This window comes from Leptosomus discolor, chromosome 10 (genome assembly GCF_034619465.1).
Source record: "Leptosomus discolor isolate bLepDis1 chromosome 10, bLepDis1.hap2, whole genome shotgun sequence".
Taxonomy (NCBI): Eukaryota; Metazoa; Chordata; class Aves; order Leptosomiformes; family Leptosomidae; genus Leptosomus; species Leptosomus discolor.
The window spans coordinates 2,079,420-2,100,886 of NC_141400.1; positions in this window are offsets into that span (position 1 = coordinate 2,079,420).

Below are 21,467 nucleotides of genomic sequence, written 5' to 3' on the forward strand. Positions count from 1 at the left end.
TCCTCCTTACAGGTCTGGTCCAGGCCTGGTCCAGGCCCGAGGAAGATGGAGGAGCTGCTCTGAGAGGGCGCACTGGTGTACCTGCTCTTTGCATTAAGTACCAGATTCCTCTCCAAAAGTTTGGATGAGCATGCTTGCTCTGGGAACAGAATAAATCTTGGCATCCAAGTACCACGGGCCCACCAGTGGTGCAGTACCTTCAAGGGCAAAAATCGAGGTCAAGAAAATGGCGAGGGCTTTTTTTTTCTTTTAAAAACTCTTTTCCTCAACCCTTGCCTGAGGACCTATCCTGAATCTCCCTTTGGTTCTCACATCCTTCTCCCACCCTGTGGCACGTGTGACTGAGTCCCAGCTCTGCACCTAATATGAATTTGGAGAGCAGCAGGGACATTGACTGGCCTGTCCCCGATTTCTGCCCAGTTATTTAGGTGTATATGAAGTCCCCTGGGCAAACACACTGTCAGAAATACATTACGGGATAGTAGGAGCATGTGGAGGGATCAGACACAGGTTTCTGTAAAGCAGGACAGCCATAGGCATACAATGAAGAGCAGGTCAGAGCTTCTTTCCCAAGGAAGGGGAGCACTGGTGGGGAGTGCAGCAAGGGAAGCAGGCATCTGGCTACAGCCAGAGCTGCAGATAAGAAAGCCTTCCAACTCATTTATTGTTTTTCTCTGAAATATCATAGTCTATCTTTACTTGTGTTGCAACTGCATCTTGTAGGACACTTTCAAGCCGGATCTTTTGAACTTCGCTAATCTCATGCAGCATTTTCTTGAGGGAATTCAGACTTCTCTCAGGTCTCAGCTCAGCCAGTTTTGTGATGGTTTTGGCTATAAACTGTGTAACAAGAAGCTTATGGAACTTGCAAGTCATGGAGAAAAGACATGATTGTCAAAAAATCCCTTCTCTAGTTCAAGAAGTTTAGAGCCTGACAGTCGGAGTTCACAAATTTAACATGAAATAAAGCAAAGCTTTAGATTTAAGAAGCTGGGCTAAGCTAGTCTCAAGGCTCACGTTATGAAAGTTGGCAGAGGAGAAGCTGTATGTGCAAGTCCCGACCTTGCACAAGGGTGCTGGGAAAGCAGGAAAAAAAGTAAATCATGAAGTTTCATATAATGCAGCAACCAGGGCATTCCTTATTAAATCAAAACAAGCACAAAAAATCCTGAGGCCAATGGCTCCTGCCATCCCATCCACGTTTGCTTGGCCAGGGAAGTCACCTGACCCCAGTTGCTGCAGAGAAGTCCAACATCACAGAACATGGGAGGCTCAGTCAGGGCATTCAGCAAAATTCCAGCCCTGCAGACGAGCCAGCAGTCTGGGTGCTAAGAAAAGGCAGAGTAGACATCTGCTCAACATCAGCTCAAGGAGAGCATAGTGCCAGGGGTCTACAGCATCAGTTACCCTGAGGACAGGTGATTCAGGAGCTGGGGGACAGATTTTGTCCAAATCAAGACAAGCCACAGTAAGTGGCATTTGAAAAGACAGTCGGGGAAAAAGCCAGGAGGTGTGTAAGAGCAAGATGAAGTCACAGGGCTTCAGCATCGTCACCTAGAGGATAGGACAGAAGGTGACAATAGTTATATGGAAAAGGCAAATATTTAGACCAAACCTTCCTCTTCGAACAGGATGCAGAGAAGAGAGAGAGAGCTTCTGCACAAACACTGTAAATCTAATAAATAAGAGATGATCACCAGAAATAGCAAGGGAAAGGAAATGCATGCAGGGAGTTGAACCTTCCACCTACCAGTGATCTGCAGGCTGACCATCACCACTGAGGAACAATACTGTTCTGGCATTGTGATAGCAAGCTCTTCGAAAACATCCGTTCAGCGCGCAGTCAAGAAAAAACTCAAACAATTGAAGTGCTAGGAAGTACTAGGTGAGAAACTGAGAAGAAAACACAGTATGCCACTGCGTAAGCTGTGCCTCTGCAGCACTGATGCCCTCAGCCCCATGCTGGGGGACTTGCAGAGTCCCCACAAACAAGGGACAACTGTCTGACCAGGCTGTCACCCTAGGAGAAAGGGAAAGGGGACATCGACGAGCAAGGAGGAGGCACCGGCCATACATCTCATACCTGGAGACATCTCACTTTGGCTTTAGTTCTGCAGCATCCGATGTGCCCTTCTGTCCCATGCCAGGCATGTGTCTGTTTGGGGGAAGCACAAGACATACAGCATCTCAACCAATGTGGTACAGCTTGGCATTACAAGAGGCAACCATCTGACATGCTGGGTTTCCCATTTCAGGGCTGCTTTGAGACAGAGATGATTCAGCCAGACCTCGGCTGAGACTTTGGCTCATTTACTGCAATTACCTAAAGAGGAGTGCTTGGACCCAGAGGTGAAGCTGGCAGAATTAACACCTGGACTTGATTCAGACTAGAGAATAATGTAAGGTCACGAGACTATGGTCTTCAACCTGCCAATCTCAGAATGTCCTAAAAAAAATTACATTTTCACATGACCAGACCTCCTGGATTCGGGTTGCTGGATCCTTGCACAGCAGATCTGGGTCTGTTAAACTGGCTGAATAGTGCCTCAGGCACTGGGACAGGGAGGACTACTGGGTCAAAATGGGCCATGGAAAAACATGAGCCTGCTCCTCTCATTTGAGCTATGCTAACTAGCGGGCAGACAGCAATGACCTCAGTGGTTTCCACATTTACCCACAAAGATACACATGCAAATAGATTAGGGAGTCAAAAGTGTGACATTTTACGGTCAAATTTGATTCAATCAGGCAAACCAACAAATTAAAACTAGTTCTTGGACAAAATATGTCAGCCATAATTTCTGCCTCAGATGGCCACCATCGGGAACAAAAATCTGGTTTGCAAACGGCCTCTCCAGGCAGCATTGGTCCAGATGCAGTTTCCATTTTCCCGTGCCTAAATAATACTCTGGCATGCTTTACAGGAACAGCTCAGCAGTGCAGATAAAGCTTTCTCAAAACATCAAAGAAACAGAACAGTAAAACCCATCAAAATTTTACTAATCAAAACTACGTGTAATTGTCAAGCAAAGGCAGATAACAGAGCTCGGGCAATCTCTGTGAACCCGCAGCTTCACTCAGGCTTAGCAATTAAGCATCAGCTGCTGCCGCCAGAGTAGCTGTGGAACTGTGGGGTAAAAGTCACAGCTCGCCAGCACCAATTAGCTGTTAATGAACATCAGCAATCCCCCTGGTGAAGGGAGCTTGAGACAAAATTAAGACCAAAATACCACCCACACTTTCTGCCACCGTAAACTGGCACCTCCGCTGCAGGAGAGTGCTTTGTGCCCCTGTCCTGCTCCATCCATGTGGCTGGGAAGCAGCCAAGGCAAGGGAGCCCATCAGATTAAACCCAACTGGAGGGGAAAACGTTGGTTTTGAGGAGCTGCTTTTCCCAGGTCAGTCAGCTGCACGAGGGAGGGAGCCAGCCTGTAATAATTTAAGCAGCACTGCCATTACATGTGAAATCACAGCCTTAAAGGAAGTCAGTCAATTTAAACCCATTCCTGAAGGGGAACAATTAAACACTCCAAAGATGTGGGAGAATTTTAAGCAGTCAGCAAGGATTTAAGACAACATATCATTCCTATCCAGAATAAAAAAGATAAAATGTAGGCAGGCAAAGCAGACTGTTCATTGCCTACCGAAGGGAGCTACGTCAAGACAAGCCTCAGTCAATCAAAACAGCCTCACCTTCCCAGACTGAAAAGAGATTCAAGTTTTGAAGAAAAGCCTGTGGTTGGATGGTCTAGCTCAACAATAGTGGCATATAACCTGAAAGACGATGAAAAAGCCTCGGGAACAGGAAGATCTAGGCATAACTCCAGAAACAGGTGGAATGACCCTCATGAAAGGCAAGGGGTAGAAAGCCACAAGGCTTGCAAGGGAATTTCTGCACAGGTGATGCAGGAGTGTTTGGTGGCAGATCTTGCAGACACAGGAAAACATGATGCCTATGTAGGACCATCTCCTGCAAGACCAGTCTGCAGATGCAGCAAGAAGCCCTCTGCAGAAAAACTGCTAATGGGGAAGCAGTATAAGAAGTTTCCCGAGTCTAAGAAAACACTTGAGACGACTGGTTTCAGCACACTGCAAAGGGAACTCTAGATCCGTCCTGGGCTCCCAGATGTGAAAAGCCATGAGGATGCAAAGCACCAAACATCCTCACTTACAAGTTGATCAGGATCACATGGACAGAAGTCTCAGAGTACATAGGGGAACCACTATTAACATTCGCCAGGCATCTCTGAAGTACCCCATCCTCTAATATTTTCATTAGCCACTTTCAGAGAACTAATCAGCTTGACTTTATCATTAACTCAAGGAAAGCTCACATATGTGGAGCAGAGGCACATTTGCAGGGAGAGACAGTGAGCCAGCAGTCCCTGGTGAAAATAAGAGTAAACCAGCACCTTTCAGTGTTTCAAAGGATACCTGCATGCAATATGAATTACAGAAAGGTGCTTCTGTGAGCATTATTCAGTGGCAATAGTTCAATCTTAGTACTACTGTGAAGGGTAGATCCAAGACTCCAAAGGTAACGAAAACTTATCTTAGCACTGTGCTAGCCTACCAGTATGATGTTAAAGTAGAAATCACAGAAAACAAGCAAATCTGTGCGTTTATGAAATCAAAGTTCTGTGCAAGCCTTTTTAAGGTAATTAATGTTTTGGCATCTCAGTCACATCTGACACAGCAGATAACAGGCTGGACTCTAGGAGAACTGAAACGTTTGCATGGGGTGACCAGAAAGGCAGCTCACCACGCACTGAGCATTGCGCCCCAAACAGGTGTTGACCTAGATAGAAATGAGGAAATGGCTGAAAATATCAAAGGTTTTGTGTTTAGGGAACTTTCGCGCTTTCGGAATCTCTCAAAGTACTGCAGAACTGTTAAAATCGGTGAATAAGTGAGAATCCTTGAAAAAGGCATAAAGGAAAGAAATTATGCCAATCTACAGATCACCGCAGAAGACAGAAACAAATATCTTGCAGGAGAATGGGAGGAAGGAGCATGAACTCTTAAGAAAGTCAATGCCTTTTCCTTCAAAGGGGTAAAAGCAATCTATTAGAAGATCACACACAGAAAAATAAACACATCAGACATCTCTTGTTGATGGAGGATGAACATCTAGCAAAAGCTAAAGAAAATATCTCCAGGCATCACCCATTTCAGAATGCCTTTAGAAAGAACATGAAGATGAAATGGTAAGAACAGCAGCATTTTTACAGGCAGTCTAAGGACACAGTCCAAGACCCATCAGCATTTACAGATTCCCCAAGAGCTCTGAAGTTTTCTGTCATATTGCAACATCTTGACCTCGCTGATCTCAAGCTCGCATTCAAAGGTAGTCAAATCAAAGGCAATGACAACACTCAATGAGACTGTGACATGACTAGTAGCAATTATTTGAATCACAGGGTTCAGTGATCAAGTCAGCCCAAAGCTCCGTTCAGCTCAGCCCGTGAAGCCGTGAGGAATGGACTTACTCAGGAGGGCTAAAGAAATCCCTTCAGGCCTACCACACCTCCCAGGGTGCAGCATACATTTTTCATGTGAGAGGGAAGAGATGCATGGCTGCACAGGGCCTTTCATCCGCTAAGCAATTGCATCCAAGCCCTGCTGCTGCTTTGATGCTCCCCTAACAGGAGCTTCATTCATTTGCAGCAGTCCATGTGTTGCAAACAGCTTGGCAACGTCACCTTTTGACAATACAGTAAACCCAGCGTTAGGACTCCTAATACCAGCTGAAAAACACTGCAGCTTTATGATACAGACCACTGATCTGACGTGAACTCCCTCTACCAGTTCAAATCCATTCAAGAGTTTTTGACGGCTTGAGAAAAAAAGTGCCGACAGGTAACGTGCTGGTCAGGTCTCCTCTGTCTGTGGCACACCATGCTGGACACGGATGCCACAAAGCCAGCACAAAACCCTGAAGCTGGTATAAGGCCTGTACTATATCTGCTGGCTCCATCAGCTGATCCAGCGGGAGTTTGCACGCGGAGGTGTTCCAGCAATGCAGAGATTTGGTCTAGCTGATGACAGAAGATGGTCAGACACTGTTGAAAAGAGAGCTGCTTTGAGCTCCATGCTGATACAAGGCATAACCTCTGGACAAGACCAGCATGCCTGGAAAACGTGTTGCATCCCATGAGTACTCTCAGGCTCACCAACGCCTTTGGGGACTGTCCTTTCCCTTACAAGGGCCACATCTGGCAGTCTAGATTGCCTTATTTCTGCAAGCACTGGGGCTCAAAAATTGTAGCTATTGTTGGCAGCGTCCACGGTTGATATTACCATGGACTCCAGTCCAATTTTTGTTACTGTCTCCCACTCCAGAGCAATCCAAATGCCTGTGGAAGGGGGTTAATTTCTTAATTTAAGAATCATTAGTGAGAGAAATTGCATTGCGCAACTGTCTCAGATCCTTACCAAAATGTCTCAACCAGCTGAGGATTTGCGATTCAGGTTGACCAGCTTTATCCTCGTATATTTGACACCAATAGAAATAGTCATTGTGGGTCAATTAAAAGTTTTCTTCTTTGTTTATCACCATAAGTCTTTGTAATGTATCTGGCAGCATGAGTCCATTTGAATAGGAGGACACAGCATCCATAATGTATGTGAACTTGCAGATCACAAACCAGTGGATAAATACCAAAAGGCCTTACTTTCCCATCCAAATTCTTCGTCTCCCCAGTTACTTGCTCACCAATCTAAGGGCCTCGCAGCAGCATTAAGTACAAGGTTTGTCTTCATATAATGATTTCAAATACAGTTTTTAATTGCTTCTTTGTGCCCTGAGAAGTCAGCTCTGTCAGCACAAAATCGTTAGATGTGATTGTACGGGAAAAGCAAATTTCTGTTGCATGTGCTAGCACGCCCATCCTTGCTCCACCAAACTGGCACAGGCAATAGGAGCAGCGAAGATGCAGGAGAGTGGACTTCAGTTTCTGCTACAAAGCAGCACTCATAAGTGCAATTCCTCAGGAGCTTTTACTCTGCTTGTTAGCAGGAGCTAATACCCATGTTAATGCTATTGTTACTGTGCCCTAGAGCCAGCACAGTTACAGCAGCAGACGCTGCAATCACTCCTTCATTTGGTTGTGTAGGCATGTCTGCTGTTTCAGTTAATAACCTCAGACTTGGCCTTAATTCAACATAGCCACGTTGATCAAGATTTTGACGCTGTCTCCCTCAGCATTCTCATTTGGAAGCTGAGGAAGTACGGGCTGGATGAAAGGACTATTAGATGGCTTGAAAATTGGCTGGGCTGCTAGGCTCAAAGCATGGTAATCAATGGCCTAACATCTGGTTGGCAGCCAGTAATAAGCAGAGTGCCTCAGGGGTCAATACTGGGGCTGATATTGTTCAATATCTTCATCAGCTACCTGGGTGATAAGACAGAGAGCACCCTCAGCAAATTTGTGGACAGTACTAAATTAGAAAGGATGATTGACACAGCAAACAGTAGAGCTCCAATCCAGAGGGACCTTGACAAACTTGAGGATGGGGCCAACAAAATCCACGGAGTTCAAGAAGAAGTGCAAAAATTATGCATGTGGGTCATCATCACGCCTGGCATCAGTCCAGGCTGGGAAGTAATGGGCTGCCAGGGCAAACACAAGCTTTCAGTGCACTCTCATCCTGAATAATGCAAACCTCATCCCGGGCTGCACTATGATGAACAAGGCCAGTAGACTGCGAGAAGTTACCATCCCCTCTGCTCAGTGCTGGGGAGGCCACACCTCAGTGCCACATCTAGTATTGCCCCCTCCCCCAAGTTCAAGAATAAGACGTGAAAAGCAGAGATGAATCAGCAGAGGCTATCAAGATGATGGGGTTCTGTGGCTTATGGGCTATCAGGAAAGGACAGGCCAGCCTAGTCTGGCCAAGAGTAGGCTCGGGTGATCTGATTATAGCATTCAGCTACCTGAAGGACAGTCAGGAAGATGGAGACACTCTTCTCAGTGTTGTCAGATGATATTACAACAGCCACATACAGCACCATTGGAGGCTCAGGCTGGACCTTAGACAAGCCCAGTCCCCAGGAAGGTGGTGGGCTCCAGAGCAAGCTCCTCAGAGGGGCAGTGGGAACTCTCTCCAGATGTTTCCAAGATCCAATTCACTGTCTGTCAAACCTGAGCCCTATTGAACCCCTTATCACAAGAGCTGCTGGCTGCAGTAGAGTGGTAGACGTTCTAGAAGGATGGATTAATCTCAAATTAGAGGCAAATAAGAGAGACACCATACTTCCCAAGCTAAGCTACTCCACTGATTTACTGCACTAGAAATGGGAATTTTATTTCTAGACTTTTGTTAGCTCTTCATCCTATATGGCATCGTTTCATTCCGTGAATAAAGTTTTCTTCCAGTATTAGTCCAGGAAGATAATCAGAGCACCTATCAGCTTCCTAATCTCAGTATAAAGCTTTCTTCAAGTATCCACAACTTCTTTTGTCACAAATCATATGCCCATAGATACACCAGATTTTACCACCTGTTCACATTTTGAAGTAATATAACTAAGGAAAAAAAGAAGCCTTAGAACTCAGGGCAGATTAAACCCAAAGTATTGCTTACAAAACCTTACTTTATTTCCCTGGACTTTCACAGAACCCAAGAACATCTTGGCTGAAATACCCCTCCCTAATGGTTACGACACTGGCTACATGGCCACCAGGCCTCCACTCTTTCCTCTTTTATGCCTTCAACTTCCTATCTGTGTGTCTTAGTTCTCATGGCTAAGAGCCCCTCGTTACGCTGGGATCAGAAAAAGGCGGATTGCCTTCACCATATGGGCATCAAAAATAAAATGTAATTAGAAAAAAGGAATGCCTTCAACCCCCTTCTTGGGGAATTTCATAACAAGAGCAGAATAACCCACCCCATAGCTTTGCAAGAGGCGAGCGGCTGTGCTGCTGCAGGTGCCCAAGGGATTGCCCATGCCAAGCCTGAATGCTTTCTGAAATCCCACCTTTCAGCTACTCCTTGCAGTGATGTTTTGACCTCTGGGAATAAATACTGCAAATTAGTGTTCTAACTTTGCATCTTTCTACAAATTAATTCTGTTGAGACAGTAGATGATATTCCAGTGATAACCCACCTCTCCCACTCTTTCTTCCACAATAAATCACTGACAGGATCTCCCGATGTGCTTTTAAATAGGAGAGATCAAATTATATGTTTGCAAGTAATCATTTAAAAATAATAATATCTTAGAAAAATCTACGGCATTGTTACGGAACAATGGATTTAATTACTGAGAAATGAGCTATTTGCAACCAATTTCATTCATTGCCTGTGCTGATCCTGGGAAACTCTGAAGGATAAGTCTATTGGAAGAACCTCTTTGAGAGTAATTTGAGTCTCTGCATGTGAAAAAGTGATCAGAAGAGGTTATTTTTTGAGAACAATGCACAATTAGGAAATGCTGTCACCAAGGTTCAAGGCCTAGCCCCATTCATAGCCATACAGACTGAAGGGCTGGGTGAATAATGTCAGTCTCCCAGTGTGAGAGTCAGACTACATTACAGGGAAAATTCACGACACTTTTAGGCACACGGGAGAAAATTTAAGCAGCATGTGTACACAAGCACAGGTCAGTCCAAGGTGCTGCTATGTTTTATGTGTTTATCCTTAGAAAAGGATCTAAGCAAGCTCTTTTTCTCCCTCATGCTCCAAAAATAGGGTGCAAACCATGACCACTTCCTGAGAAGGTCATTGCTGAAAGACCACAGAAGATTCCCGCCGCAGCAGCCCATGCTTAGTACTGGTACTTCTGCTGCCCCTCTCCCATGTACATTTATGCTTCATTTCATCCTTAAAGCTTAATCATACCTCCAAAATAAACTGCAGTCAGGCCTTTTTGCACAAGAAAACTCAGGTCTGTCCAAGTTCTTCCCCCCCTGCTCCTCCTGCAGTGTTTGGCATACAGCCTTTGTGAGTGCATGCTCCCAGCTTTGCACGAGAAATTTTCCAAATCAAGGTCCACTGTTTCCTGCTTTCAAAAGTCCTCTCCTGAAAGCCCTTGCAGTCTCCCTGTCAAAAGCCATACATAAGGACGAAAGTACACCCTCCTATCGGTTGCCTCCTTTATTTTCTGCCTGGTACCATTTTGTCTCAACTGCCCCACATTTTGAATTCATCGTGCCAATGCTTGGGAGAGTCTCATCAGACCCAGGGCTCGATGCAGTGCACCTCTTTTCACCAACTCTGAACTGCTGCAGCGCTGTCTTCAGACCATCTCCACTACAGCAGGATACTGGAGCACGTCAAATCCAGTTACCGCTTTGCAGCCTTTGCACAGTCTGCTTGACACTGGGTTGGGATTCCCTTGCCTACATACGATGACTTTGGATTCCTGGCTCCTTCATGCTCCACCACATCCGTGCATGATCCACCTCTGCCTGCACGTTGTTGTGTGGGCCCCCCAGGAAAGTCAGCATGCACGTGAGGACCCTCTCGCTGCAGTGCACCGTGGCTCAGCCCTCACAATGCACCATGCTCAGGCATCATCTTATCTTTCAGAAGTACAGTCAGCTTTGTGATCATAATCCTCACCTAAGTGTCCTCTAGCTAGCCTTTCTGCCATAAATTGGGACAGTAATGTGCTGTAATCACATAATTCCTGTCAGTAAAAGTAAACAGGAATGGCTGAGTGATTTCCAAACAACACACTAATGGCTCAAGTAGAAAAAAACCTCCTGCTTCACTTCTCTTCAAATCTTTCTTGAATCAGTCTTTTGCGGTTCATATTTATTGTAGAGTTTTTTCCTCAATTTTAGGTTTATTTACCCAGAGCTAATGAATAACGCTGTGAACATATGCTATAAACTACCATTAAGACGAAATTTGGAGAAAAGAAAATCACTTTGGTGTGAGAGCTGAGAGGATGTATAACTACTAAATGCCCAGTACAGATATCTGAAGGATTCTTAGGAGAGGTCTCTCGAGATTTCTTGGTCAAATAAAATGAGGCATTCTGTAGGAATTATGTCTTTTCAAAGTTATTCTCATTTTTCTAACAGTTTGATGCAGATGCTGTTCCGGCAAAATAGTCTACTATGGACTTTTTCCACATTTAAGTCTTTGAATCTCATTTTTACTGATTACCACAGCTGTTAAAAGCAGCAAGGTAAGCAGTACCAGCAGATGATACCTTGTATACCAATTTTAGTGTGGTTTTTGACCATCTTTCGATAAACTCTTGCAAGCGAATGTAAAAGAAACATTTGGGTAGAATTTAGTATGACACCAGCACGAACTTGCTGGAAACTTGGGTTTGCAGAGGAGTCGTGAATGACTCATTGTCAGAATGAAAGACATCAAGGAGGCTTTTCCAAAGCACATCTGTCTAATATTATTCAATTTTTCATTAGTGACCTGGATGCTGCCCTGTAGAGGATGCTTATTAAACTCGCTGGTAAAAAGGCCAGGAGGAGCTGCATACATATTGGAGGACAGGATTAAAGCTCAGAATAAGTCTGAAAAGGATTATTTTTTATTATTATTAAAATGACACTATCCAATGGGATAAGTGAAAGATTCTCTACTATGCTTGCAGAGTATTAGGTTACAGTAGCTCCTAAGCAAACGCTGAATAATGGCAGTACAAGTGGAATCTGAAGTCCATTTCGGCAAACATCTGTTGACTTCCAGCAGACCTTGAGAACCTGGTGGACATAAAGAAAAAGGACATGCAAGAAACAGGCAGGGAAAGCTAATCAGCTTGAGACAGTTCCTAAGTCTGCCAGCTCCTGAGACAGCCAGTGAAAACGTTCAAATCCAGGACCAGGCATCTGAAAGAATACAAAAGACCGTTGAGACACAGGGACTCAGCATGCCAAGAAACAACTGGAGCTGCAGAGCCATGCACATTAACTTTGGGTTCAAAGGTGAAGCTGCCATAAACCCCTGGAAAGCACCACGAGGAAGCAGCCAAGCAACTGCAGCACACATCACAGAGACAAGCACTAGAAAGTGAGGATGGAGTGCTTGCCCTAAGAAGTCAATCATCCTGGCAGGTACACAAGCAGGCGCAGCTTCTAGAGGACATCTGAAGGCCTCTGGGGCAGAGATCAGTCTTATGTACATGTAACATTTTGATAAAAGACCTGAAGGGAGTCTCCAGACAACCCCTTCGCCCCTCTTCAGAGGTGCAACATGTTTAAGACCTTTCCTGATCAAACCAGAGACATTTATTGTTTTTAGGTGGTGAGGTCTGAGTCGCTCTCAGAATGATTTTTAGAAAAAGTTATCCCCCACTTCTCTTCCTGGGGATAAACAGCGAAATCTCTAAGGCTCTGAAAGGACAGGCTGCACTTGCCTGTTGAATTCAGAATGTATTTTGGTGTGATTTCAGCTATTGATTACTTTCCTCAGTCTAATATTGCTGCTCGTGATTCCGGAGTCACATCAGTCATGGAACAACAAGCACCTTTTAAACAGAACTATATCTTCTGTCATTTTAACTGAAGCACGGGAGCTGGAAGAGGGGAAACCCCCAACAACCAAGGTGTGATTTAGGTTTTCATGGGATTCCAGATGACAGAGTACAGAAAGTTAAATGTGTTTGACAGCTACAGAGGAGCTAAATGGAGGAACAACTTTCTTGAACTAACTGACGGTTTCCTTATGTCAGAAGGAGATGCCCGACTAGTTTTGCTTACTGTCAGCCCAAGCCAATGGTCAGTCACTTGAGCAAGAGTGCTCCTGAGGTTTAGCCTGTGTGAAGTCCAGTGGCTGACCTTCAGAAAGTCAGGTGCAGCACCACGTTTAGACAGCTTTTTGGGAAGCTTCACCACAGCCCCTCCACTTGCTGGGGCTGCTGAAGTAACAGGGTGTCCTGGTTTCAGCTGGGATAGAGCTAATTTTCTTCCCTGAGGTTTTCCTTTCCCAGGCCACTCTGTTCCACCACACAAGCTGTGTATCTGTCTGTTTGGTGAGCTTCCTCCTTCCCCCATACCTAGTAGATAGTATCTATTTCCAACCCACCTCCCACCGCCTGGGGTAGATGCACTTGCCCGGCCTTGGTGACCCCATGTTTTTAATCCTTTCCTGCACAGCTTGGCTGATCTTGCTTTTCAGACCAATTTCTCAGGCTAGCTGTGCCTTTGCTTATTGCAGCTAGAGTCAAGTCCAATGGATAGACCAAGTGACTGTGAAACCTTCTGTGTTTACACAGACGCCAGAGTTTTCAAACAGAAAACCCAGTTCCAAACATCTCTGCAGTCTCATTTGCTTTATGTCCAGCTATGATGGCTGTGGTACCAGCTGTTTGTGTTTCAAACTTCATTTCTGTCAGCATTGTTTCCTTGCCTTTTTCCTCAAGCAATACTATAAAAAGCTCTAGTTTCATTTTCTCCCTTTCATCCTTGCATTAGCTCTGTAAACAGACTCCTCGCTTCCTACTCAAGTAAACTCTTTGTCTAGAAACCTCAGCTGTCTTGGATGAGCATTTTGTTTTCTCTGGTTGTATTCGCTGCTTTGTTTGTTCATTAATGACACTCTGCTCTTTACTGTGATCCTACATCACTTTCTTCCTTGCTAGCAGGGTCCTAAACTTAATGACTGGGGAGTTTTCTCTGAAGGCTGAACAGCAGACTCATGTTCACAGGGTGAACAGCAGACTCATGAAAAGCATCCAGCTCAAGAGGTGCTTGTACCTGGAGAGGCATTCAGGAGAGCATAGCTGGCTGTTCAGGCAACACTGAATGGTCAAATGATAAATCATTCCTTTTTTTTTTTTTTTTTTACTGTCAGTGATGGCCAACTCGGTTTTCTCTAAGAGCCACTGTCCCAGCTTGCACTCCTTATACCACTTCTCTCAGCTCAACTTAAAAAAATCTTGTGTTGGTCTTGTATATTCAGTGGTTTTAGCCTTTTTGGCATCTAGGCTTCAGGGACGCCATCAGGTTAGGATGGAGGCAAAGAACATCTGCAACAGTAAGAGCGTGGGAAGCACCCACAGCAGTTGACTAAACTGAAGAGCTACAGACTGGAGTGTTCAGGGACCCCCCTCAAACAGTTCCCTTCTGACCTGTGAGCTCTGTGAACCCAGTGCCCCCCTGCTCACTTCATTCACCTCTGAAAGCTGGTCTGATCTACCGCAGGAGGCTCACCATCAGCAATATGTAGTTGAGCCATTCCATGGAGACACAGCAGCCTCCATCCTAGGTCTTCCTCCACAACCCACCCTAGCCACCTCTGATTAACAGGCAGAAGGGCCCTCCCCCACAGGGCCTTTGCTTTCCGTATATAATCCTTCGACAGCAACTGGTACTCCCTCTCTCCTATGTCTTCTGCTGCCTAGATCTAATTGTAAGTAAAACCCACCTTGGCAGCTTCCCTTCCTTCAGAGGGGTGACTACTACCCTTTCCTGGGCTCAGTCCCAGAGCTGGGAGCATGAGGCCCCATAAGCATGGGCAGAGAAGTGCCAAGAGCAGCCAAGACACTGCACTGGGCTCCATGACACTTCCCTTTCACCCATCCCCAGACTGTTGAAGCAGTTTCCACTGCACGTGTGCCCACAGTGGGCTCCTCCTGTGACTACCTCTGCGTTCTAGAACCAACATCATCAAAACACCCTAAAGTACTCAAAAACACTCTATCAACATTACTGTGTCTTCCCTGAAGGTATCAAGCAGAGCGGACCTCTACTTTCCCTGCATTCAAACACCACTGGTAAAGGGCATCAGATGTAGATGTTATCCTAGCAGATGTGACCTAACCTTCATGCTTTGAAAGCCAGTCAGATCTCACCAAGTAGTGACCGGTGCCAGCTCAATGCAGTGGTGGATGCCACTCGTTCCCCAGCTGACAAGCTGGTCTACACAATCCACTTCTGGTCTTTAGATGGTGTGGGAAAAATTGCCTCCCCCAGTCATCCCTGCTCATGAACATCAAGGCCTCTCTAGGGAGAATTTTTGTGCTGTCTGATGATAGAGGTCTCATTTTCACCAGCCTCATCCCCAGCCAAATTCCCGTTGTTATGCAAGCAACACCTTAAACTTCCTGCTATCCTGAAAGGCAGATAAACACCTGCCAGGTTATTGTCAAGGCTTGTAAATGGTCCACCTGGAACAGCTAGACTTTCCATGCCACTTTAAACAACTTCGGAGACTGCTTTTAAAATCTGCGCCAGAGCCTAGTTATGACAGCCTCTGTTACAGGAAAACTCACCGCAATTCTTCTCGAAGAAGTTCCATCCCTCCAGGTCTTGCCTCACACTTCCTGGCACCTCAGAAAGGCTCTTCCACTCCCTGGAGAGCCCTGTTGTCACCCTCAGTTAAGACAGTGTCCTTTCACCCCCAGTGCAGTTTCTCAGTAGTACCTGCAATGGGCTGGGTATCATTCACAGCTGCCTTTGCCTAAGCATGAGCTGTCCTATGCGTAACTTGCATTTAGAATGAAGTTTGACTACATCAGAAGTTGTGTTAAGCCCTTTATCACTTAAATAAGTTGAGTTCACCATGTAATGCTCCTGCAGTCCTATTTCATCTTCCTGCCCTTGCACAAAGCCATCAAACTAATGGTTTATAGTCAGTTAGTGGGAGGTGCCCTGTTTATTCCTCCATGGCCCTTATACTTCAAAACACTTGGATGCCACACAGGCTCTGAGCAGCTCATTAGCATGGCTTTAGTGGAGAAACACTGCTTTGGAAATTGCAACCCGGATTTATCTTACAGGGATGTAACAGTAGCAGTTGAAATGCCCTTGGCATCCCTTTTTCCAAAGCCAGGCTAGAGATCAGGCCTTTATGCTCCTGAGGTCAATACAGTCTAACACCAGTGTCCTTCAAGTTCAAATAGACAAAAGTTCATCCTTTTTGATACTCCTAGCAGCATTCCTATAAAAAGGTTTCACAGCCTCCAGAAAGGCCAAAAAGCCACCTCACCTACTAATTTGCCATGTACTCTCTTCTCTGGACCAGCTTTCCACTGCAAACCCTTCTGTACGGCACTGTGCCTCCAAGCACACTGCAAGGCATCTCCTCCCTTCTGCAAAGAACTCCACTGAGTTTCCAACAGCGGCCTTATAGAAGGGACCTTGGATCCCATCTATCTATACGATTACCCATCCTCAACACTCCCCGCTCACATCTCCATCTTACAGCTGCTGCCCAAATGGCGACTCTATGTTTGCCGCATCAGTAAGTGTCTGTCCATGTGGCCCAAGGCCAGTAACACACTCCTGCAGAGGCTGAGCTCCTCCTCCTTGTGCTGACCCCTGTCCACTCCAGGTCCAGTATGCACTGGCTTTACCAGTTATCGCTGCCAGACCGAAATCTGACCTCCTAAGTTCCCTTATCCCATCTCTTGAAATAGTCCTCACTTCCATAACTTCCCACCAGTCTTTCAACAGTGGCTGTGCCTGTTTTAGTTGTTCTCCATTAGCAGTGCCATCCAAGGATTGAGATGGGCCATTCAAGTTGTACTGTGTTCTCAAGGTTCCCTCCCTCTCCCTGCATCAAGACATGCTCCCTTTCCATCTCCTTACCTTGTTTTGCTGCAGCATCCTCCCAGTCCAGCAGGAAAAGTACCTGTATGACCAAATAGCATCTTTCTGGGACCCTACAAGCCCACCAGCTGTACTGCCTTCCTCCACAGCCTAAGACCTTCAAGCTTCTGTAATGGTGGGACAGGCTTCATTTATCTGGCATGCAGGCAACAAGAAACTCCGGTTTCTCTCCCACCCTGCAAGCACTCCCTGAAGACTTTCAGCCCCATCCTTTTGCTTGTAGGTCCTTCCTCACCCCCCATTCCTTCCTCCAGGCTACAAGCCGAAGAGAAGTCAGATAAGGAGTCAGCACTAACGCTCTACCCCCTGCTCCTGCCCCAGGCTTAGGGCAAAAGACAGACGCCGGCCAACAGCCACCTGAAAACACCCTAAACTGTAACAACACACAGGCTCCCAAAACACCAGACCCTGATTGTGCCATGAGCTTTTACAGAGCTCAAACGGCTCCTTGTTGTAGGGCCTGGGCATTATTAGCCTCCCCTGTCCACTCCCAGCTTTCTTTCTAGCAGACACCCATTATGGTTCACAATGACAAGGTTGCTGTCGTCTGCAGGTGGTTTCCTACGCTGCCCCAAGCCCACCAGGAGTGGAGAAGCAGCAGTGAAGCTCCCACCAAGCCTGCAAAACAAGTGGGAGTTGGTGGCTGTTCTGCTTCTCGTCTTCTCTGAAAATGTGCTACTGGAATTTTAAAGAGATTATGTAAGTGGCTCTCATTTAATCCATCTGAACTATCCTCTTTTAATCACATATGAGATCAAAGCAGCTGACTGTGAAATGAGTAGGGAGCAGCACAGGCTCTCCCCTGTGCAAGCTGGCCTGCAGTGGGTGAGGAGGGGACAGGTTGTGGGCACACATGCCAGAGCATGATGCTTTTTCAGCTAGGTTTTTTTTTTTGAACACTCAATAGCAATATGGGAAATGCAAGTGCTACTGTCACTTTCTCTGTATTTCTGGTGGCCCTTCCTTTGTGCCTCTGCATCCCAGAAATGCAGAGGGACATGCCTGTGCCATGGATGTGGGGGCATGGTATCTTGGCTGGGAAGCCGCTCTTCAAGCTCTCTCTGAGATTTATATAGTTTACCTTTTTCATTTCTTCTCCTGAAGTCTGACATTTAAAAATGTGTAATTGTGTTTATCCCTGGCAAGCTGTGAATGGCTCCCCGGGCTGCCCGTGCCTCCTGCACTGCTGTATAAATTACACTGACAACCCCTTATTACAAAGGGAAAAATAAGTTAATGGAAAAGCAAAGCAGAAATAGATGCATAAAAATCCCAAAGTGCCCAAGTCAGCAGAATTGCCCCCACGTGACAATCATTGCCAGTATTTAATTAAACAGAGATCGATTGTGTGGGTGAGTGTGAGTTGGTGTGTATGCACATGCAGGGGAGGAATTGGCACAGTTATACTGGTTTTATTTTTTTGATAGTAAAGAGTTATTGATATTACACTGAAGGCTGCCCTGGCGGGGTGATGAGCCGTGTGGCTCGGGGAGGGAAGGAGGGGTACGCACAGCCCGCCTTGGGCAGGTCCCCCATCTCTCTGTTCATCTGAGGGAGCCTCCCCTGGCTGGCAGGGAGCCGAAATGCCTGACTGCCCCTCGGGAAGAGAGCTTGGGTGCTGCAGAAATGCCAGGACCAGCAAGGCTGTGTTTCCTCCGTTCTGGCAGGTCTCTGCGAACTGCAGTGCAGGCAAGGCTCGAAATCCGGCTGCCCCAAGGCGTGAGCAACAAATCTGCGCAGCAGCACTCAGAAATAGAAATCACTTTGCCTCCTGGAGCAACCCGCGATGCTTTTGGGAAACGGCGCGTTTAGATAGAGGCTCAGGGAGCTGTGTGAAGAGCCATGAGGTTCAGCCACCCCGAGCCAGTCCTGCAGGATTGTGAGCTGGATATTTGGAGAGAAACCCTGAGCAACACAAGCTAAGGTTTGGGACCTGCAGGCAGGGGCTCGAGGAGCTCCAGAGAGCTCAGACATCCTGAGGATGTGGTGAACAAATGGGATCAGCAGTCGTAAAGCTGCTCTGGGCCCCCAGGAGTACGTGCAGCCCATCACTGCTAATAGCCTCCATGGCATGTTAGAGCTGACCCAGATGACGCAGGCAGCAGCCGCAGAGCTGGATCAGAGCTGGGGAGCTCTGAAGGGACCCTGAAACTCCTCAGGATGGCTATGGGGGGGAGAGGGTTGGAGGTAGGGAAAGCTGTCTGGCCCTGCCTAAGCTTCTTGATTCAGATTACAAGGAAACGTTGGGATCTCAAAAGCAGCTGGCAATGGGATTGGAAATTTCCTGTTACTCGTGGCCAATATGGGTCTCTCCTGAAGACCACGGACCTCTGACAAGGCTCTGCACCCCTGTGTTTCCTCACTTAGTCACACAAAACAACCTCTGGGGTAAAATGCCAGCCACCAGTCAATATCGGAGCTGGCTGCTGGTGGAAAGCAGAAAGAGGTTTTGGAAAAGAGCTGTGTTTCAAGCAAAATGACCGGGAAGAGGTGGAAATGCTTGATTGGAGATGCTCGCCTCTGCCATTGGGAGCTGGAAATGTTTCCTCCCGGGACCCTTATCCAGGAACTGCCACCACTGAGTCCCCACCTCCCTCCTCTGACCCTGACCGTCTCTCCGTCACTCGCATGGGCAGTGGTCCTTGGCCTTTGGGGTTTGGCCAAAATGTTGTGTAAAGCATGAAGTGAAGATGTGAAGACTTTAGCGTGGGCTCCACAACCAGATCGATTCAAATTCAACCATCTTGGGAGCAGAGCAAAGAAGTTAACAGCTGCTGGAAATTGCACACAGCTCCTTTCATTTCCGCACATTTTTCTTGCCTAATTGGAGTGAGCCGAGCGGTCGGGTAGGAGCCGCGAGAGGGTGGGGGGGCTGGACACGAGCTCTCTGTGACTCATTCCTGCGGGAGGAAGGAAGGGAGGGATTGCTTTGCCCCTGGGTTACCAGTTGTACCAGTCTGCTCTTACTGGGACTAGAGTCAGAAGAAGAAACCCTTTGTCTCATTGCACCCACACGCCATTTGGACCACACGGGATAAAAAAGAAATGCTGGTCTTTCTGCTCTCTGGCCCTTTCTCTGGCCATGTGCTACACGTGCTGCTGCTCTGATTTTTCGTACCTCCCCCTCTGCAGCAGCATCCACGTTTGACTCCTGTAAATGTTAACCAAAAATTCAATGCAAAGGAAATAAAACCCCCAAACAAAACAAGAGGAATAATTTCTATTCTTGTTCAGTTTTAAGATCAGTCTCATGGCCCTGACACCTTACAGATAATGACTGAAAATCCGTTCTCCCTGCAGTCTGGACACCAATCAATACTCCACAAGCAATTTCCAGCGCTCAGCTCGCTTGTTAAAGACCTAACATTCCCTTTGCTCGAGAAGTGGGTGGCACAGTGAGTCACAGAAAGCTCAGCAGGATGCCACTTCTACCTGATGCAATGCTGAAGCCAGGCTCAAAATCAGAAATCATCCAGAAGAGCTAGTATTTCAGCCTAGGACTCAGTCCCAGTCCTCAGGACTGGAGAGGCCTGAGGATTCCTGCTGAGTAGCAGGTCTTGGAGGTCCTGACAGTGCCACCCTTCCTAGTCCAGCACCAGCAGCAGGGGCAGGATCACTAGTGATGGGGAGCCCGTGCTGATCTCCGGGGTTTTCAAAATGTGCTTGTGACACATGTCTACAGCAAGCGACCACTCCTGCCCCTTTCAGCAGAGCAACGCGGCACGTAGCCGTTTGGTCCATGCAGAAGCACATCGTGGATATATGCAAGACTGGGCTCCAGCAGCATCTGTCCATCAGCATCTGTCCATCAACCTGACAGCCCTGCATGAATCCTGGCCTCCTTCCTCACCCCCACGCTGCCATGGCAGCTGAAGGGCTGCGATAAGGCCCTTTGCAGGAGGAGGCAACCAAGCTGCTGCAGGAGCCTAAGTCTCCTATCAAGGATGGTGCATTCAGCGGCTGCCGCGGGGGCTTTTCCAGGATCCAGAGCCTGGCCCTGGCAGACAGTGTCGCAGCTAGGACCTGGCTGTGGGGGGAGCTTGTAAAATGCCTGTCTTCCTGCTGTAATCAGCCTAACCTTCTTCACAGCTAGGAAGCTCCCAAGGGAGCTCCTCAGACTGACAAAATGCCTTTCTTTTAAAGTTGCTTTGCTTAATTACTCTGGGACACGTTTGAAAATATGATGTGCCATGAGCCTTTGAAGTTCAGAGAGACTTTAGCAGGTGCAGTAATCCCCTTATTCTAATCCTGATGACCAAGATATGTTGGCTGCCCTTTCTCATGGTCTAGCGGGACTCAGGCAGTTTGAAAGCTGGAGTCTTTGTCTGCTTCCCTCGGATGATACTTTCAGAATTGCACTGGCCTTTCTTCGCTTTGGGTGGACCGAACACCTTGCTAATGTGTTTATGCACAGCTGTGGCTTGTTTAGATCTTCCTAAAAAACTCAGGTGAGCACCCAGAAGGACAGTGGTTCCACCAGCTGTGCTTCAATCAGGCTGGTTTTGCTGAACCAGGAGAAAGGCTTGATCCGTCCCTGCAAGCAGCCAGACCCACGCCGCTGGGAGAAGGTAGGAGGCTGCCGACTGGAGCATGCAGAAGCACAAGGACCCTCTTGCTCTGTAAGCGGTCAGGGAGAGCACTGCAAAAGCTGGGCGTTGCTGCCATCCTTCAGTCAGAGGGAGCAGGGAAATAATTCCTTTCTCTTATGCAACAAACAGGAGCTATTGCCCAAAGCATGGGCCGTGTGTAAGACTAATTTAGAGCTGAGCTATGTGCATGAAAGAGCTAAATGGATGTTGCTTTGTCAGAGAGGTCTACGGGTCTGCCTCTCTGAGGGTGGAGAAGCACTGCAGAAATAATCATAAACAATCACCAGAAAGCCAAGGGTGGCCAAAGCAACATTGCAGCCCTATGTTCAGAGAAAGCAAAGACTGAGATTTT